This window comes from Micropterus salmoides, unplaced genomic scaffold, assembly GCF_014851395.1.
Source record: "Micropterus salmoides isolate LMB-PRFRI ecotype aquatic unplaced genomic scaffold, ASM1485139v1 Ms_hic_scaffold_11, whole genome shotgun sequence".
Classification (NCBI taxonomy): domain Eukaryota; kingdom Metazoa; phylum Chordata; class Actinopteri; order Centrarchiformes; family Centrarchidae; genus Micropterus; species Micropterus salmoides.
This window is the reverse complement of record NW_024040152.1, coordinates 15110678-15121381: the sequence shown is the minus strand read 5'-3', so window position 1 is coordinate 15121381 and position 10704 is coordinate 15110678.

The following is a 10704-nucleotide window of genomic DNA, read 5'->3' as shown; positions in this document are numbered from 1 at the left end:
CAGGAAATATGGCCTTAATGGTCACTTTAATCTTTGCACAGTTAATCACTTTTGATATTTGAAGGTTAGCTTATGTAATCTGATGACAAATATTCAATTATATAAACGTGTACACATAAACTGTGATAGAAATCCCCTACATTCCAATAGCTGAAGTCCGTCAATTAATTCAATTGTGCAAGATTTAATATGTTACAATGCTGTCATTTTGCATGAAATTGTCAACAAAGGTGAGCAGACTAAACTAGTGACAGTACAGGTACCAGGACAAGTACCTTGGGATTCGTGTCATCAATCACAATTCTTCTTGGGATCCATGTGAGGATGCATTTTTTTCTAAATAGGTCTACTGTTCGTAGAAAAATGTAAGTGTAAAGTTATAACTTACTTTTGTAGTTCCTTTACAAATATCTTATTGAAGGCATCGCCTGTAAATGTACAATATTCTAGAACCCCTCAATGGAATAAATAAAGAATAAATTCTTTATTATTAGAGTGCTGGTATGTGTGCTAGAACTCATGAGCGAGCATAATCGGACACAAAGAGACCAAAACACCGGGAGACAGTTATACACAAAATGCTAAAATCTCAAAAGCTAAACTAAACAAATGTTCACTTTTTTGTAGTACAGATCTCAGGTGGCTCAAACGACCATAACGACTGTCGTTACAACAGCCAGGAGCACTAACGAATCAGTAGTATCGATCCTCTTGACAAACAACTCCACAGAGGTTATACTAGCTGAGTTTCCCTACCAGTTACAACTGAAGAAGTCTCTTGGATGAGGGACGAAACGTCTTCAAGTATCTTCAACCAAGTCCAGTTAACCCTTGATTTTTAACCTTCCTTGGATCCCAGCGCAACATTACAGTAATATTGTTATCAGCTTGAGGTTGAACTTATCTACGGAAGCCCTAAGCGGCCATCAATTCATATCTTTATTTTACTCCATTTTCACGTGATAACGGGATAATTATCTTGTGACCTTGAGATAACAAATGATCTCGAAATAAATAAACACTAGTTTTACACAGGGCTTGGCAAGAACGTTTCTTAATGGTAAATTCAAGGTGCTTTCAGTGTCACTGATTAGCTCAGTTGGAAAGGCACAGGACTTATAGTCTTAGGATTGTGAATTTGACCCTCATGGAAGACAATTTATTTTTTTTTTAATCTATGAAGATGACACATGTTCACAATTAAGCACGTGCTGGAATGTGCACATCCCGGCAATTGGTCCACATTCATCAACCTATGGACTTCTCATTTCCCCATCATTCCCAGGCAGAGGAAGTAATCCACTTCTCATTCAGGGGAATCTATTTAACTACACATCTCCTGACGGCTATTTCAGAACCTTTGAAATACCCGTCGGGAAATGTGTGATTGGATTCCCCTAAATCTCTTCATAACAACTTTGTTGAAGAGAGCGGAGGTTGATTCTGCAACCCTTGGGATGCAAGTCCTGCGCTCTACCAACTCAGCTAACTACTAACTCAGCAAATAGCCATGAAATTATCATAAAGAAAAGATGTCTGTGAAGATTCTCAGTCATCCAGGTCATAGTTAAAGTCAAGGGCAACTGGACTTGGTTGAAGATCTTCAACCAACCTTCTTTGGATCATAAATAAAAGCACCGGCCAATTCCTGTTTTCAGCTATGGTTCGTTATCTCGAGGTCATGAGATAATTATCCTGTTATCATGGGAAAACGGAAAAAATATTTGAATCGATGGCTTCCGTACTTATCCATGCTCGTTGCATGATAACACTACACTGACTGCATTTAGCTGACCAGAGGCCTGTTTCAGAAAGCGGGTTTAGTGAAAACTCTGAGTAAGTTGAGCCCAAGATGAGGGAAACTCTGGGTTTTTGGTTTCAGAGAGCGAGATCAGATACACTCTAGGTCTGTAACCCCGGCAACTTACGCTGTGAATCTAACCTGCTCGGGAGGAGGTTTACTTCAACAAACGCTGAGTTTCTCTCTGACTCCTCCCCTCCTGCGGAGCCTGAAGTGGCCGTCTGACACTTCCTCATTCAGACAGTCGATATCAAAGCACATATTGGAATACAGTTACGTCTTTAGAAATCACGGTTAAATAGGCTATTTGTTTTTTTTTTACCCAAACAAGATCTTGAACATAACCGCTTTTATGATCAATCTGTAATTGATGTATGGACAGAGAGTTATCTTTGGACATCGTAAATTTATCCTCAGCACAGAATAAAATCTATAAGCTACACTGTCCTTTATGACACAGTGACTCTGTGGACATTAAGGCAGCTGTCAGGTTGGCAACATTTGCACAAAAACCGTGTGCTACAGTGCTGCAGTAGGCTATACTGTTTAAACTAATCGGTATAAAACTGATCAATGAACAGTAACTTTTTATATTGTAGTCGCACAGATTGGACATTCCTAACAACTGGAAATGATGTGAATAATTCTGCGAGAGGTTGACTGTGGTGCAGCTGAAACAAATAGCCTAAATGTAGGGGAGAGCGGGGTATGTTGTCACACTTTTCACACCATCTAATATTTACTGAGCATCCCAATGGTACAAATGTCATACCAAATGAAAGAATAAAGTCTTGGGCAGAAGTTTTGTATTCATTACATCTTCATATCTTTTCTCATTATGGATCTTTAGACTGTTGAATAGAGAGTGTGCACTTGTGACAATTTGCCCCTTCGGCAATGCGTCCAGATATGTGCTTTGATACAGGGGCGCCCCCAGAAAATTTTACCAGGGGTGGCCAGATTGACACTGAAAATCCTGGGGTGGCACACTAAACCAAAAGCTATAACTGAATTTCAGGAATTCTATTATGCAGTATATAGACTAGTTGAATACTACATAAAAATATGAGTTAAGGAATCACAGACTGATATACTTTGGTTTCTTATTTTACAGTTAAAATTGTCTAATTTCCATACATTAAAACCAGTTCAGTTAAAATTCCATAAAAATCCTGTTTGATGTGTTATCTGTATGTGATAGGCAATTAATTGTTCTTTAAATAGGCAAGTTAACCTTTTCCTTAAAAAGACAAATACAGCTTTTATTTGTAGGAGTGCATTGACAGGGAGGAACAAAACATTTACTGAGAACAAGCCTACTCAAGATTACAGACATCATGGAGCATAAATATTTTTCTTTAAATTCAAATTCAAATATTCGACATGTGTCTGTATAGAGCTGTGTAATTGTTTGTTAACATACTAAGTTTGGTGTTATTCTTGTAACAAACAACTAGGATAGATATTCTTATTCTTGACCAGTGTCATATTTATATGTACAAATGGTGGGGCACCAACCATTTCAAAACATAGATACCAGTAAAAATACAATACTCTCTCTTGCTTCTGTGTTTTTTAACATGTCAACAGCATGGCTCCACAAAACAATTAACATGAGAGAGAGAGAGAGAGAGAGGGGAGTGCATTGACACCATAGACTGTATATAAAAATGGACGTAGTATCCATGACGTCACCCGTTGGTTTCTGAAGAGCAATTTTGAAGCCCAAATTGGGCAGACCTGGCCGTCACCATCTTGGCACCGCGTCACCGCGCATCACTCCCGGATAACCATAAATGGGCAAAGAGGCAGGTCGTGGGTGGAGCTATGGTGACGTGTTGCTGAAACCACTCCCGCCTAGCTCGATATGACCGAGTTAGCTCATGCTAAGGAGCTAATTCTATATGCTACTCTGCGATAGCAGAGGTAGCTTCTAAACCCCTGGTGCTGTACAGTGGAGGTTGGAACCTGTGGCCATTTTGTTACCAGTTTATGGTCGTCAGCTCATCAAGGTAAGCCACCGGAAAATATTAAAATAACTCACATATCTGTTATTGAAATTATACTTCACAAGGTTTTAAATGCTTTTTAATATATAAATGGGGTAACGTTATTTTGCAACACTAACGTTAGATTTTGTTGAGACCAACGTTAACAGTTAACTATGAATCAGTTATTAATTAATGTTTACTTACAGCTCAAACGAACAATTTGAAGCAAATTAATTAACCCTTTTACATAACATTAGTTACGAGTCGTTTATTTGAACATCACCTCAGTATGTTACTTGTAATAAACTTAATAAGCTAGCGGTAGAGTCCTTAGTTACATGATGGAAGCTGTATAACTTGTAAAACGTTAGCCATGGCTGTTATCACGTTAATTAATTCCCCACACTGCTATATTTAGTAACGCTGCTGCTGTCGGCAGGGCTGTGTGGGATTATAGTCTGGAATAGGACACTTGAGAGAGAAAGGTACTTTTTATATTGGTCACAAGATTCTTGTTGAGGATCTGATGCCTCCACGCCTGCTTTAACTGTAAGTAACGCTACTAGGACAACTTGGCTACAGGACATTTGACAGCTGATATAAAATTCTCTTTCTTTTTGTGTTGTCCTCTTAAGAAAAAGTCTTAAGAGGACAACACAAAAACATTTAAAGTATCCCTTGTTCAATTTCTCCCATAATAGTGCTGTCCACATTAAAACACCGAGGCATCTTTTAGAAGAGCATCTCAAAAAAACTGAATACTGAGGAAAAGTTAATTGTGAGCATCAGAACCAAAATGAGAGAATACAGGCTTCAGAAACCTTTGCAGGTGTTTTGAATTAATTAGCTCATTAGAGAGCTCTTCTCCAGTTGACATTTATGTATAATTTATAATACAGAAATGTATTTTTATTCTAAAATGTTTATACATTTTGAGATACTGGAGTTTTTATTTCCATGAGCTGTAAACCGTAATCATGATGAAAACAAAAAAAGGGTTTGAAATGCTTCACTTATATCAGAGATTCACTTTTTGAATAGAATTAGGTTAGAAAATTTACTTCACCACAATATTCTATTAATTAAAGACTCATCCGTATTGTTTACTTTATATTTTTCATCACCTGCATTTATTACACATTTTCCTCCTAGAGTCACACTGTGGATCAGATGTCCCACCTGGTGCTAGAGAGCTGCAGAGACCTGGAAGCCTTGTTGTTGTCGTGGAAGTCTGTATCTCTTGGCTTGGACTGACATGGAAAGGCATTCTCTCTTTCTACTTTGAGTTTTAAATTTTTTTTAAATTTAAAAAAAGATATAGTTTATGGTTCACATTGTAATAAATTCTATATATATTAGCACTCGCTATCTTTACTACTTACTGAAAAGCTAATCGTATACCACAGATAAAACATGAAACATTAAAACTGAACTCTTGTTAAAGAACATCAGTCTAGGATAAGTTGAAAAGTGAAAATACTCCCAACATGTTTCACATGAAATGTTGAAAAGTAATTATGCAGTGTATTTCTGAGTGTGCAGGAGTATTTATACTTTCTACATATACTTTAAGATAAATAAGGAGCCTTACACCCAGTACCCATACACTGTATAACAGAGCCTGAAGTTTCTGAAGAGTGCCTTGTTTGCTGCTCTGATATAAGTCTAGTTTAAACAGAATAGTGCTGAAACACAGAATGACCTGCACAGAGTAATTATGAATCCCACTAGGTGGTTTTTATTGTGACCCTGCAAACTCTGAGGTCTCAGAGCTTACCGAATGTACATGTAGTAAATAGGTGAGTCTATACAATGTAAACCACACAAGACCTTCTCAGGTCGCAATAAATGACACCTCCTAAAACTTTTCAGTGTGCAGATAATTATTTGTTTTTCACTACAGAGTAACTTCTCAGTCAATGTCACATTTGTCTCTTAAAAAAATATAAAAATAAAACAGTATGTAACATCAACCTTTCATTTTTTATCTTCTACTAACATATGTAAAATGTTAGCCTATAAATAACATCTTAATATTTTCATTTACAACTGTTAACTATAATATATTAAGATCACACTATTTAAAATTAAAATATGAAACTGATTATGAATGAAGAAACATTTTATTATGTATAATTAGTTTGATACACTTTATAACAAAGTCTTCCTAATACAAAAGCAATAGTTTAATAAATTAAACTCTTGTCTTGCATTCATGAAAACACAATATTAAAAGGTTACAAATGTAAAAAGTAGTTTTGTATGACTTGAAATGTGTTGAGAGTTACTAGAATCTGTTGATACGAACGCAGTGTCATAATTTCACATCAGTAGTGTTCAGGTGTTGTGAGTAAAAAGAAAAGCAGGAGCTGAAGAGCTGGAAGCTGGAGCCGTTCTCTCCTGTAGAGCTGGACACAGCCAATCACATCTGGAGGGTTCTGCAATCAGCTCCTCTGGCACCTGTAAAGACAACAATGGGTAGACAGTTAAGCAGCTTCTTCCAAAGAGCCATAACGCTACTGAACTCTGAGATCGCTTCAGCATGATAACCTCTCTGGCATGTGACAGTAATTAGGGGTGGCAATGTGAAATACACTGTTTACTAATATGTGCAATATACGGTTTGCTGCTGGACACTGTGCAATAATAATCCATGCTGCTAGACACCTGTTCACTACTCAAGCCAGATCTTATTGAACGTTTATTATAAGGATCTTATTTTATATTTCTTATTGAACTGTACTACCTTTTTTCTTATCCACCATGCAAACTCAGAGGCAGTGTTCTGGTGATTTATGCTACCTATCGCATGCGTTGCATAAATCTGTGCAACCTTGTTGTTGGGAATGCCGTCGAGAAAGTGGCTGATCAGTCAATATCTGTCAGTAATATAAAAAAACAACAACATCAGAATACGCTACCCCTGATATCTTATTAGTATTTACACATAGTATTTCAAAGTGCTCCCCATCTCCTTACAGTACACATGGAGTGAGTAGTGGTGCAATATAAAATGATTCTGTAGTGGGAGCATTATTTGATAGGGGATATTAGTCAGAATAAGCTGCCCCTGAAATGATTTTCTAATATAATCAAAAAACAGAAGATGTTACAATACTGTGACAGTTATAACTTTATGGGATTGAAAAAGGGAACACATAAGGTAGCATTTTTCAATAGGGCAGAGCGACTCGATAGTCTCTGCTGTCGATTTGCACTATGGTAGCATTTTTCGACAAGGCAGCATAGATCGTCAGAACAGCGGCTCTCACACACCTAATTTCTCGCCTTAACTAAACCATTGCCCTAGTTACAGCGCAGCTACCTGTCTGCAGGCAGAATGCCCATTATATGCTGACAAAAAAGGTGGATGTAATGATATATCGTTTATAAACAGTAACGTTATACTTGGAGGTGCACAGCTCTCCTCAGGAGAGACAGCTAGCACAAATAGTAGCATCGTTGCTCCTCAGTGTGACAGTTTCAGGCAGAACTCCGCAGCCGCTCCCCCCTCGGCTTCATGTCCATCGGGATCAGATGCAGCCACTTATGATAGTATCTGACTAGTATCTAACTGAACAGTAATTCTGTTACAGGACGTAGCTAAATCTCACATCGCCGTTAACATAATGTCAGCTAAGTAAGAGCTGAGCCTTTACTTACAACTTCACCAAGAGGCCTTTTCTTCAAAGCATTCTCACCCTAATGTCTAACACTAAGGTTAATCTAATAACGTTACATTTTGGCTTCTCTCATCTTGCTGACTTATCTTTGACTCATTAAAAACTGCGGTTAGAACACACTAACTTACTTACTTACACTAACTTAGCAGCTTGGGGCTGCTCCTATCTGGCTAATTATCGTAACGAGCTAACGTTAAGCTAACAAGCTATATGCCGACAGCGATACCTGTTAAATGTTAACACATAAATAAAATACAGGAATTTCATTCACCAAGAAGAACACGGATTTCCTGGAGGTTCTCTCTCCAATGAACTGCACAGCCTGCCATTATTCATTTGGTATCTGCATGTAGAAATGTCCAAAAGGCTCCGACAGGCTGAGCCTCAGAGCTCTGTGTAGCTGAGTGAGGCTAACAGACGGCGGACCGAGTGCTAGCAGTGGCAGCGGCTAAAGGTGCCTGTCAATCAAAGCAGACACGCCCCTAATAATGCAGAAATTTAAGGCTTAATATAAATGAAACAGGTGAGTTATAAAAAAATTCACCCCATCACAGTTATCACGAAGGGCAAAATTAGCGACATGCACTAAAACCATTCTTTGAACCAGGCTGTAAACATGTTTTATTCTGCTATAAAGTTGGGCATTTTAACATGGGGGTCAATGGAGATTGACTCCCTTCTGCTGCCAGCCTCAAGTGGCCACTCGATGAATTGCAGTTTCAGATGCTTCCGTATTGACTTCAGGTGGGAGACCGGAAGTTTGCCGCTTGATTGACACAAGTTACAGTACCACTGTCACAAACCTAGATTAAGAATGCAATATTTAAGATGACACAACCAAGGTCAGAACAAATGAGGCTACAAGAACACGCATAGACAACATTTTAGGGATCCAGAGCCTTTCTATAGCAGCTTTCCACAGAGATCCTGCAATCAAAATGGAAAGAATGTCCGCCAATATATATCCCATTCCCAGCGCCGTACCTTTCATACAGCGCAGCGAACCAGCAAACTGGCCTAATAATCCCGATTAATAAGGTAGTATGAAAGTGGCTATATCACAACAACATCATGACAACAACCATAATCCGTAGCCTGGTCTCAACTGATCCAGCACAACAATTTGCCCATGCAGGGACCAGCAGCAGAGTCAGGATGATAAAAGAAGCTTTCACTCACCAGAGCTAAGGCCTCACCTGAGGAGAAAGGCGGCCTGGCGGTTTTTCCTCTGGGCAAACTTCTGGGTGACTGAAGTTTTTCAGACAGCCCGCTGACTAACGCTAGTCGTGGCCCCACAGTGTTGTGCTACTCACTGGAGCGCCTGTTGGGCGCAAGTAACGTTGAGCTCAGTTTCACAGCATCGTCCAGATGACTCCCGCTGTTCTCATGTTTTGCAATCCTTTCACAAAGATGAAGATGAAAACAGGCACAGGACGGTTTCCCTCGAAGCATACCAGCCGGTCACACACGGCGCTGTCAGGAGCTCCAGTGTTTGTACAACGTTAGCTTGCTGTTAGCGATGGTGGCGAGAAGAGATGCTGAGTGAATATAGGCTGTGCGCTGCATGGAGCTCTGTGATCAAATACAATTTTACCCATTTTATATAGTAGCCTAACAAAAAAGAGCGTTCATAATGTGTCTGGTCGCCACAAATAAATCAATGTGTGGGAAACGCCTACTGTAGAGGTCATCCAGCCTGATCATTGCCTTTACTAAGGTGAGGGTGATCAGCATCTGTGACTTAAGTAAAATTAATTAATGATTTTGGTGAAGGCAGCTGTACATAACGTGAGTCTACATGCTGCAAAATTATCCTCACTTTGATCACGGTACAAGACCAGTAACAGCTCGCATGGGTCTCAGTTATTGTTGACAGTTTCAGAATCAGAATCGGAATCAGAAATACTTAATTCCAAGGGGAAATTCTGTGATATGTCTTTAAGATATGCATATTAGCAAGTTATGGCATAAAAGAGAAAAGACTTAGGCTAATAGCCAATGGTAACTTACATGGTGATCAACATCCTTTATCCGTCATGGTCGGTGATTTCTTTTTTAAAATTTATTGTAGAAAACACTTTAGGCCTATAGCTTATTTTAACAATCCGAAACATAAAACGGTGTTGAAACAGCAAAGCCAAAAGAAAGAAGGTAGGTGTCTGTATTGGAAGGATTATGCAAAATGCGGTTGATGGATTTTATCGTTTGAGTTTGAGAACGTGCGTCGCTTTAAATGTTGTCGCCGCACAGAATTGTGGGACGGGATTCTCTCCTTTCCTTTCGTAAAGGATGGTCCGGGGTACCCTATGCTAAAGGAGATATGAAAGGAAGCATTGAGGCACGTTTCCTTAGCTTTTAGAGAATTCGAACAGCTCTTATCATGGCTGCCACTGAATTACTTCCGGGTCATTTTACTCCGTTAGCAACCTTCCTAAGCAAAAAAGACTTTTCGAACGCAGCCTAGCTCACAGTACAATACACAAAACTGTGTAGCAGTGTGACAAACTTATTATAAACAATCCAGGCTATTAACTGTCTCTGTACATTAATTAAATTAGACTTTTCTTTCTTCTGCAGCTTGTTGCTGCCCCCACAGAAAACACACACATTTGGCACACCGGTCTACTCCGCTCTGCTCTGCCTGTTAGTCCCGCCCGACCGGTCTTTCTTTTCTTAACGTCTATCTTCAAACGGAAAATGAAAATAGGGTTAAAACAGTCTGGTCTGGGTATCTCTGGAGACCTAAAATCGGGCCATTATTTGAATTTGGTTTAGTCGTTTTTCGTTTTTGGATTTGGAAACCCAAAACGGGAGAACGCCTCTTTTTTCCGTTTCTTCGTTTTTGGTTTGAAATGACAAACGAAAAAAAAGGTGGTTTTCTCATTTATACGTTTATTGGTTCAAACGAAAAAACAAACTATCAGAATGTAAACAGACCTTGACGAGGTGAATGTCCGAATAAATGCCTGTAACCAAAGGAACGCCTTGTGTTTGCGATTTAAACTGGAGGGGAGCTACATTTATGTCCATTGTAATAGCAAAGGTATTTTCAACACTTCACCAAATAAGTTTTGCTGTTTATAGTGTAATCAGGCCTGACATTTAAGTGATGTGCCAATTGTTGCAAAAGGAATATGTGTTTGGTATGTTTAATATCCTTGTTAAGTTTTGGCAACAGCAAAAGTGTCAATGGCCTATTGGCCATTTTAAAGCTATTTCAACAGGTAAA